Here is an 11,442-nt window from a genome sequence, read left to right on the forward strand (position 1 = left end):
AGAGAAGACAGTCCAGAGAGAAATGTTTGCTTCTGTGATATAGCGCCGTTCTTAGTGTGATTTTTCCTTCTTGTTGCAATGGAGTTCTTTCCTTACAAAGAGTGCACGGCCGCGTAGCGAAGCGGAGCGGCCGTGCTCCTCTGAGCCTCTTTTTGCCCCACTCGCAAGAGTTTCACGCAAGAGGACAGTAGACAGACATAGACAGGTCACACTCACAGTCTTTCACAGCTGAGCCCCACTGGGCCGGTGTACTTTCGCGGATTTTCCCCGCCTGGTGTCACACACAGGGAGCCAGCTTTTGCAAAGGTTAGCCGGTTTTTATGCTCTGAAGTCCCTCCCTGAAAATGGCGTCTGGGCGAGCGAGGTTTCTGGAGGCTCTTTTTGCCCCACTCGCAAGAGTTTCACGCAAGAGGACAGTAGACAGACATAGACAGGTCACACTCACAGTCTTTCACAGCTGAGCCCCACTGGGCCGATGTACTTTCGCGGATTTTCCCCGCCTGGTGTCACACACAGGGAGCCAGCTTTTGCCACGTCTCTCCCTTTATCAGAACAACTTCATATTGAATAAGACAAGATGCCTTCAATCTTAAACCAGGTGCAGCTCGACCGGCTGCGGCCAATCCTGCGGCGCCCAGGAAAAGGGGATCCTGTGAAGAAGGGGGGGTTCTTCTCCAGGGTCCACGAGGTAAATCGAGGCAGCGGCGGGTTGTCCCAGGTCACTTTCCCCAAGCAGATGACATCATTTGACTTACATCAGGGTGTAAGACAACAGAAACAACTAAGGAATGGTGATACATCATGGCTTTAATCCCAGGTCACTATTGTAAAGGTCAATTTCCTGCTTCTAAGTCTTCTGGCTCTGTTGCTATTGATATTACTGCTGCCTGCTTTCCCTCTGCCTGTAGAGATATGCTAACTTAAATTGTTAAATATAGAGCTGTAAAGCAGAAGATCTGAGGTGGTCAGCATACTAATCATGGACATTGTCCACAAAAACTCTTCAGGTTGCAATGTGTTGTAACAGAAATATTGCCACATTGTTTTGGTTGTGTTGGAGCACTATGGTATAACTAAAACATATAACACATATTCTTTCAAACCAATGTTCTCTCACTAGTAATAATGAATTGGTAGTTTAGGGGGGTGTATTTTTGAGAAAAAAAAACAGGTAAAAACACCAATGAAAGAAGAGCCCCCTACATGACGCCCATTGTGGGGTCATTCCAAATCCAACTTCTTATTTATCCCACCAGAATGATCAGAACTGCCCAAACTTTAAATGGGTGGGTAAATGATGCTGACTTGTGGGGGATAGAGGGCTTAAGAAAAAGAATTAGAGAGACAAGTGTGGCAGAAGCGAAACTCAACAGCGAGATTCAACAGAGAGATTTAGCATCAGATTCACTATCAGCAATTCAGCATAAGATTCAGCATCAGCAGTTGAACATCAGTAAAGAAACAGCAGCAGTAGCATCAGAAAAGGGAGTTAGTCAGCAAAGAAGCCTGGAAAAAGCAGCTGAAAGGAAGACAGAGGCCAAGAGAGCCAGAAGGAGTAGAGAAGTAGCTGCTAGGAAAAGGCTTAGCATAGAAGCCATGTGAGGAAAAGAGTATGTTAGAATAGGACCGTGAAATAAAGCAGGCTGACTCCTGGAACTTCATCTGACTGCTTTGTGAGTTTCTCCACCGACACCCTGCAGCTTTCAGACCCTTAGGCTTAAGGGGCAGCAGGAGTCAGGCTGAGCTGAGAAAGGCCTCATTACCCCCCACCAACTCTAGGACTCTTTAATTTATATTAAAACAACATCCCATCAAGAGTTTGTTGATCTACACTTGATCTAAGAGCAAGTTGTCCTTCCTCATCAGCCAATGATTAGACAAAATCAGAAAACATGTCACCCTTTGACCTGAGCAAAAGCCAAGATCGCTATATACAAATGACTGGTTGTTACAACCAGGACTGGACAGTACGTATCCCAGGACCAACAACAACAACAACAGCAACGAAAAGCTCTAGCCTAGCTTTTGGTCTATGATCTGTTCAACAAACAAGATCTCCAACTCCAGAGGACTGACTGAGACAACTGCAACTGAACAGGTCTTACAAAACATAAAGAAAGACTTTATTCCATGCTCCATCCTAGGAGCAACATAATGACCAAGACCACCAACTACAGAAGATGGATTAAAACGACACTGAAGAAGAACTCCTAGAACCACAAAGAAAGACTCCATCATAAGCTCCATTCCTTGAGCTGCACAGTTACCAAGATCTCTAGATACAGAGGTCTGATTTTACCCTCCAAGACGAAGCAGAAGTCTTCCATACACCACAAAAGCACCGAGGGGAGAGTTAATGATCATGCAAGGAGTCTACAGTTAATCCCATGACAGTGGAGAAACCTTGTATCTCGCAGGCCAAGGGAATTCCCTCTATAATATCCCCAATATTTAATGTACTTAATGTGCCAATGCAGGGAGAAAAAGAAGAAAAAGCACAAAATAATCATCTTTCCACACATTTATTGATTGATTGATCGACTTTTTGATGTCTTTATTTTGGTGTAGATATTGAAGTTGATATCTCCAATTTTATTTTATTTTATTTTATTTTATCATATCTTTTTCTTTTTGCACTCCGGCATGATTTGATTTCAGAACCGAAACTATTGTGTGGTGTTTGTCTTTATTGCTATAGAGAACACTGGATATTTAATTTGATATTTCTTTCTGTATTGTTGTGGTGTTTCAATTACCTTTTTCATGTTCTCTCTCAAACTGAGGTTGAAAGCCTCTAGAAGGTCTCAGCCCATTATCAAATTATTTGACTTTTTTATATTTTTTATTTTTTCTTATTTTTTACCCCATTCTATTGCTTTTCTTTCCTTCAAACAAAACCACATAACTCGATTTATCTAGCTCCGCCTCTTAAATAGAGGGGGAAACAAGTGGGGGTACCAGGACCAAACAGATATATGACCACTAATAGTAAGCTAGACAAAGAGGGGTCCACCTACTCTAGCATCCTGGGGGGGTGATAGTGGGGTATATGGGTTGCAGAAAGGGAACTAGGATGGGGGAGGACAAATTTGGTGATGGGTATTCCCCTGATTCAATGTTAACATGTACCTAAAATACTACTGTGAAAGATATGTAAGCCATTATGATCACAATAAAAATTTAAATAAAAAAGAGTTTGTTGATATAAAAAGGACAAATATAGTGCAGTTAGTCACAGCTCTGTAAAGCAAATGGTTCTATAATAGGTGAACAATAGTCAGAAGCAGAAAAACAGAGACAGAATTATATGAATATATACCACATAGCACTCATAAACACATATTCAAAGGTTGTGAATTGGGTCTAAATATGCAACACAGAACCATAAAATTAAAGATGATAATATAAAATTTAGATGGTTTGATATTGCAATTACTCTTAAGATACAATAGGAAACCTGGAATATATTTTTGAGAAAGATAATGAATGGCCCTGTCATTGCGAAAATGAAAATATTCTGCTCTAAAAAAGTACCATCAATAGATTCATTAGGAAAGCAACATACAAGAACACATCTGCAAGTAACATATTTGGTAAGAACTCATCCAAAAATATAAATAGAATTTATATTCAATAATGAACAATGTATGTAATATTAGGACAAAGACATTAATAGATACTTCAAAAGATATGCAGATGATTATGGAGCATATTAAAAGATGTTCTACATCATATATCCTAGAGAAACCACAAAAAGATGCATCAACACATTCATCAAAATATTCAAAATCAATATTACAGATGATAAAGATACTGAATAAGAATGCAGTATACCAGGGATTCTCACTCATGCTAGCAGAAAAGCAAAATGATACAGCAGCTTGAAATAATTTATTACTTTATAAAATCAAACTAGTATCATGTAATCCAAAATGAATGAGCCCTTATATCAGGGGTCTCAAACTCAATTTACCTAGGGGCCGCAGGAGGCAAATTCAGGGTGAGTCAGGGCAGCATAAGGGACTTCAGAAAAAAAAAGCCTTCAAACGTCGCTATTAACAGTTTTAATTATTTATTATGAACATGAATAGAACCTTGAGTGAAGATCATGAACAGTTCTTCTGAACATGGCATCTTTTGCCTAGTCCTTGCTGCCAGAGACTTGACAGTGCTTCAAACAAATCTGAATCACATTTGGCTTTAGAAAGGAAGCAGTTGAGACCCTCAGTATGGCTTGAAGATGACCATCATTAAGTCTAGACCTGTACTTTGACTTATTGAAGTTCAATGTGAAGAATAACTTTTCACACAAATATGTGCTCCCAAAAAGGCACATGGTGCACTTGAACATTTGGGAAAGCTCAGTGAAGCGGGGGGACAATTCTCTCAAAAATTGCCCATGCATGTCTGCTTTTCCACTAATCTCCCTGAACTTGGTTTTGAGGTCAGAGTTGTATTGCAGGTCAATGAGCTAAATTTGAAGCACAGGACAGGCATCTTGCACATCAGAGGAAAAGGGGTCCACAAAAATTTGGAAAGTGGCTCTGCTTTTTGAAGTCTGCAAATCTGTGATCAAATTCCTTCTCTAGCTTAAAAATAGCATCAACATATTTCTCACCACTGAATAGTATGCATCCACAAGTTCCTTGCATGCTGGGAAATGGCAAAGGTTTGTCTGAGAGAGCTGGGATCTCCATAACACAAGTTTTGTGGAGAATGCTCTCATGTTGTCATAGGCAGTACTGATAAGATGCCCCAGGCCTTGTAACATCTTGTTTAGTACATTCAGCTTATGGGTGATGTCAACAAGAAAAGTTAAGTCCATGAGCCTTTTGTGATCACTCAACTCAGAAACAGCATTCCCATCCTTCTCCATGAAGGCTTTCACTTTTTCTCTCAACTCAAAAAATCTTTACAGGACATTTTCCCAGCTGAGCCAATGTACCTCGGTGAAATAGAGCACATCTCCATATTCTGATTCCATTTCCTCTAAAAAAGCATGTAACCTCCTGTGCTTTAAGCCCCTGGATCTGATTTGGTTGATGCATTTCACAACAGACATCACATTGTCACACGGCTGGCATTTACTGCAAAGGGCCTGCTGATGGATAATGCAGTGAAGAGCAATGGCCTTCTCTACACCCTCCTCTTCAAGTTTATTTTTGAACAAGTGCCACCAGTCCATTTTTCCTTCCTCTCATCAATGGTGCTTCATCGGTTATTATTCCAAGAAACCTATTCCATGGCAAACCTGCATTCTCAATGCCATCACACAGATGCCAAAATTTCTCATTAGTGGTGGTCTGGCCATGCATTCGAATTATTGTGAGCAGTTCCTCTGTCAATTCAAAATTGCAATCAACACCACTGACATAAATTGTGAGTTGTGCAGTGTCTGTTATTTCTGTGCCCTCTCTGTGCCCTCTCCAAGAGCAACTGAGTATGCATCAAAGCATTTGGCTTTCTCACACAATTGATGATAAATGTCACTTGACATGTCAAAAATGTGCTCTGCCACAGTGTTGGCAGAAAGGCTGTTTTTGCTAAACTGACCTTTCTTTTCTGGACAGATACTTGCAGCCTGTAATATGCATTTTCAACAAACTCTCCTTCTGTGAATGGTTTCCCTGCCTTATCAATCATCTCACTAACCATGTAACTAGCTTTGACTGATGCAACATTCTCTTTGGTTGCTTTCTTAAAGAAATCTTGTTGCCTCATTAGACATGCTTTAAGACTGGCAACCCACTTGTCTCTCATTTCCTTGATATTTTGCACATTCCTCAGCATGTTTAGTAGAATAATGGCGTTTCAAGTTGTATTCCTTGTGCACTGCAACTTTCTCTGAGTAAATAAGACATGTGGGGATGCCCCTGTGCTCAACAAAGAAATACTGCGCCTCCCACTTTTCCTGAAATTGCCTGTTCTAGTCAACAATTTTTCTCTTCAATGCAGGCTTTGATGAAGTCATGATGAAGTTATGACAAAATCTAATTCTGTAATAAACTTCTATCCCTTCTCTCCCTTAGGCCTCCGATAATGCAAGGGACATCGGGCAGTGGCAGCGGAAATGACATCTGCAGTAGGCACAAAGTATTCGTGATTATTCGCTTACCGAATATTCACAATAAAAAATTGCATTAGTAAGAAAAATATCGCAAAAAATTGCATTAAACATTTGCATACCCTGAACAAAACTGCTCAGGGTATGCGAATGTTTAATGCGATTTTTTCTTACCAATGTGATTTTATTGCGATTATTTGGTAAGCGAATAATTGCGAATACTGCGATATTTGAAGGCCTGCTGCGGACCACAAAATAATGTACGGAGGGCCGCAAACGGCCCATGGACCACGAGTTTGAGATCCCTGCCTTATAACTACCCAAAGCATTGGCAAGTTTATGTACATTTAAAACACAGATATGTAAACCTTTAACTTAAGTTTTTTTTTTAAATAAAGTTCCATGATGCAATGTTGTAGGAGAAAGGATTAAAATGTATTCTGAAAAAAGTACATCCTGGAAATCAAGTATTATTTAGTCCTAAAGCAAATGATCTGTCATACTTACTAAAGACATGGAACGATATTAAATACATATTATTTCATAAATAAAAAGAATTTGGTAGGGATTTATACTGTATAATTCCAGTATTATGACATCTGAAGTGTGACAAATTATAGTATTCATCAGTCTGGCATACACACTTGAATTTTATAAAATAAAAACCAATTGATTAGTGGTTTCCTAGGATGGAAAATTTGGGAAGGCATAAAAATGGTGAAGAAGAAAAAATAGAATGTATGTGTAATATAAGTAATTCACTGTGATGTGACACTTTATTGGTAAAATTTGATGATTCTATAAATATTTAAGGACATGAAAAATTTTTGTAGTGTGCAATCATCTGTACTATGAACCAAAATCTACTATAAAAATACCAGTTCTTTAAAAAAAAACAAAATATTCTATATTTTAGAAGGAACCATAATATATATTGGAACTGGTGACAGAATAAAGGAAGAACTATCTAATTCATATGAGAATTTGGCAATAATACATAACTGTAAATGTGAGCAAGTAAAAATAGTAGTAAACAAAGCATAATTAAGGAATATTTTAAAAGTTTTATACTTTATAAGTTAAATAAGATCAGTGGAAGAAAGATACAGTTATATATCTCATAAATTGCATTAATATTTTAAAATTATATTAAAAGTACACCGATATAGGTATATAATGATACAAACTTAGAAGATCATTGTAAACTATTAAAATATTACAGAGGCAAAAATGTATAAAAACTTGAAATTGCTTAAAAAATCTAAAACAAAATTGAAAATTAATAAGGAACAGCAAGAGGCTGGAGTGGTAGCACAGAAGTAGTTTGCCTTGGACGTAGCTGATCCAGGACGAACCTCGATTTGGTACCTGGCGTCCCAAATGGTCTCCCAAGCCAGGAGTGATTTCAGAGTGTATAGCCAGGAATAAACCCTGAGCGTCACCAGGTGTGGCCTAAAAAACAAAAACAAAACAAAAAATAAAGGAACAGCAAGAGTCAGTTTACACAGAATGAAAGAAAGTGCTTTATAATCAAATATTTAAATTTAGAACTAATAAAAATTCCAAATGAATTAAATGTATGATATTCCTTATTAAAATAGAAACCCATATATATCGGTGACACAAAGTATAGCTAAAGTTTTGCTCTCATAAAATGAAAATAGTTATTACCAGTCTGTTCACGCCGACATTACAAAATACTAGTGATTGAGCAGCTTACAAACACAATAGAATTGCTTAGGAGGTTTGAGGTGGGGTTTAAAGGGCCACAGATTCAAAATGGGGGTATAAGGTTGTGTGAACACTATATTGTAACAATACTCAAGGAACCTGAGATCAAATAGAGGTCAACTGAATGCAAAACAAATGCCTGAACTCCTGTACTATCTCTCTATACCCAACACATTTCTTTATTTTCTCAGTTATGTGTATTACAAGCTGAGGTCCATGTGTCATCTGGGTTAGTTACCGAAGATCTCTCTCCTTGCCTTGTAAATTTTTTTCTTATTTTTAAAGGGATTTTTTGTTTGTTTATTAATTGTTTTGGCCCACACCTAGAGGTGTTCAGGGGTTACTCCAGGTTCTGCATTCAGAAATTGCTCTTGGCAGGCTTGGGAGACCATATGGGATGTAGTGAATGGAATTCAGGTCAGTCCCAGATGAGCACCTTGCAAGGCAAATGCCCTGATGTGCCAATACTCTGGCCCTGTAAAAATTGTTCTTGTTATTTCCTCGTATGGCTTTTATTTTATGGGTCTGTGACTCTTCCTCTACCTAGGGAGACACCAGTCCTGTCATATTAGGGACTCATCTTTTTATCATTTGTCTTGACTATCTCCTAAGGGTTCTGTTCCAAACGGTCACATTGGGATTTTAAATGAAAAAAATTCATAATACAGTTCATCTGTAATTGGGTATATTAAATTGTTCATAATTTTATCTTACTGATTGTGCTTACATAGGGATGCTTTACTCCTTTTTTAGAAACCAATAAAAAGGACTTACACAGATATGCTTCAAATGAACTATCAATGGATCACAGTAGGTGACAGGTAAAATAATAGTAAAAATCATCTTTCAGAGAATATTTAAAATGATGTAAATAATTTTATAATAAAATTTAGTACATATAATTTCGGTTTATTCTGATATATTATGTGAACTCTGATATCTATATGTAGACTACATTTACCATTCTACTCTACTAATCTATGATGTGCTATGAAATATATTTTTTTTCTCTTCGTCTATAAAATCAGAAAGCACTATTAATTTTGAAAGGAAGTTTTATCTTTTATAGAACATTTTTATTATATGGACATTTTCATATTTTGATTTTTGTGCATATTGTATAGAACATAGTCAAAACTCTTTTGTATATTCTCTTTTAAATCCAGTGTTGTTTTTTTTATCTTTTTTAGTGTTACTATCACGAAAGTATCTAAATGAAGCCCTATGTGTTAATATTCAGTACTTTGGAGTTCTCTAATGATATCTTTGGGGAAGTTGATTAATAGAGTGTGGTTTCTAATTTTTAGTTATCTTTACATTAATTATGGTTCTCTAAAATATTCTTTGAAAGAAATGTTAAAATAATCATTAAAATATTATGTTAAAGTCATCATTAAAATATTATGATCATTGAATTTTTTGTATATAAAACTTAATGATCATGATATCTTCTGCCAGTCATGCTAAAGTTATTCTTTGAATGAAGGAAGTATGGATATGAGAGCCTTAGCTGCTAGGCACAATTTTAAGTAGCTCCAACACAGTCAGAAGTAACCCCTGAGCTCTATGTGGTCCAAGAATATGTTTTAAAGTCCAAAATTTTTCAGGGCTAGAGATATGTTAAAAAACACTAGGAATTTACCTAGCAAGTGGTGATCAAGGTTTGGTTCCTGACATTTTCTATGGGTCTCAAAGCCCTTCTAATATTGATCCCTGAGTGCAGAGATGGAGTAAGTCCTGAGCACTGTAGGGAACAGTTCAAAGCAAACAGAAAGATAAAGGTTACATTTTCTTAAGGATAATTTGTTTGGTTTTTCAATCTTTTCATAACAGAGAAATAGGTATAAATTATTTAAAAAGTTTATTTATATTCTATGGCTTATAATGCTATTATTGTTTCTTCTATACACGACTTTAACAGAGGTCCAAAGTAAAATTAATATAGGCATGGTGTGGGAATTATGTAAATAATTTATATTCTCATCCCAAATTATTGATAACAGAAACATTCTCACTCACAAACATTGGTAAAATAGTATACATATACATATACATATACATCCTAAACATTTTTGATAGAGTAAATTTTGTTTAAATAACTTTACTTCAAAGTTCCCAAAGGTAAAATCCAAATGGATTAAAGACCTTGATATCAGACCTGAAACTATAAGGTATATAGAAGAAAAACATGTAGGTTAAAAAAAACTCCATGGCATTGAGACTAAAGACATCTTCAAAAAGGAAACATCACTCTGCAAACAAGTGAAAGTGGAGATAAACGGATGGGACTACATTAAGCTATGAAGCTTCCGCACCTCAAAGAAAATAGTGACTAGAATACAAAAGCCACTCACAGAATAGGAGAAACTATTCACCCAATACCCATTAGATAAGGGGATAACATCTAAGTTATACAAGATACTGACAGAAATTAAGAAGAAAAAATCTAACCCCATCAAAATATGGGGAGAATAAATGAACAGACACTTCCTCAAAGAAGAAATACAGATAGACAAAATGTACATAAAAATGCTACACATCACTAATCATCAAGGAAATACAAATCAAACCAACAATGAGGTACCATCTCATTCCACAGGGACTTGCATATATCACAAAGAACAAGAAAAATCCATGCTGGCAGAATGTGGAGAGAAAGGAACTCTCGTTCACATCTAGTCCAGCCTTTATAGAAAACAATATGGAGATTTCTCATAAAATTGAAAATTGAGCTATATCTGATCCAGCTACACCACTCCTAAGACTATACCCTAGAAACACAAACACACAGTACAAAAATGCCTTCTGCACATTTATATTCATTGCAGAGCTATTTACAATAGCCAGACTCTGGAAATAACCAGGATGCCCTTCAACAGATGAATTCTTAAAGAAACTGTGGTACATATGAACAATGGGATATTATCCAGCTGTTTGGAGAGATGAAGTCATGACATTGTCCTCTACATAGATGGACATGAAAACTCTTATGCTGAATGAAATAAGTCAGAGGGAGAGAGATAGACAAAGAACAATCTCATTCAACTATGCTTTTGTTTTGTTTTTGTTTTGTTTTGGGGCCACACCTTGTGATGCTCAGGAGTTACTCCTAGCTATGCCCTCAGAAATCGCTCCTGGCTTGGTGGACCATAATGGGATGCCAGAGATTGAACACAGGTCTATCCTGGTTAGCCACCTGCAAGGCAAATGCCCTACCACTGTGCTATTGCTCTGGCCCCAATATCTGTGGGTTTTAAGAAAAATAAAAGACATTATTGTAATAATGTCCAAAGACAATAGAGATGAGGGCTGGAGGGACCATCTCATGATTTGAAGCTCACCACATAGACTGGTGAGTGCAGTTAGAGAAATAACTACACTAACAACTATCATGAAAATTTTTATAAGTGAAAGAAGTAGAATGTGTGTCTCGAATACAGGCAGGGGGTGGGGGAGGAGGAAGATGGGGGCATTGGTGGTAGGAATTTTGCACTGGTTAAGGAGGGTGTTTATTTTATAACTGAAACCCAACTACAATCATGTTTTTAATCATGGTTCTTAAATAAAGATATTTTTTAAAAGTAGCCATATATTTAGTAGTTCTTTTCAAATTAAGACAGTCTTACTTCACTTTAGTTGATTCAGCC

This window comes from Suncus etruscus, chromosome X (genome assembly GCF_024139225.1).
Source record: "Suncus etruscus isolate mSunEtr1 chromosome X, mSunEtr1.pri.cur, whole genome shotgun sequence".
In the NCBI taxonomy this organism is placed as follows: domain Eukaryota; kingdom Metazoa; phylum Chordata; class Mammalia; order Eulipotyphla; family Soricidae; genus Suncus; species Suncus etruscus.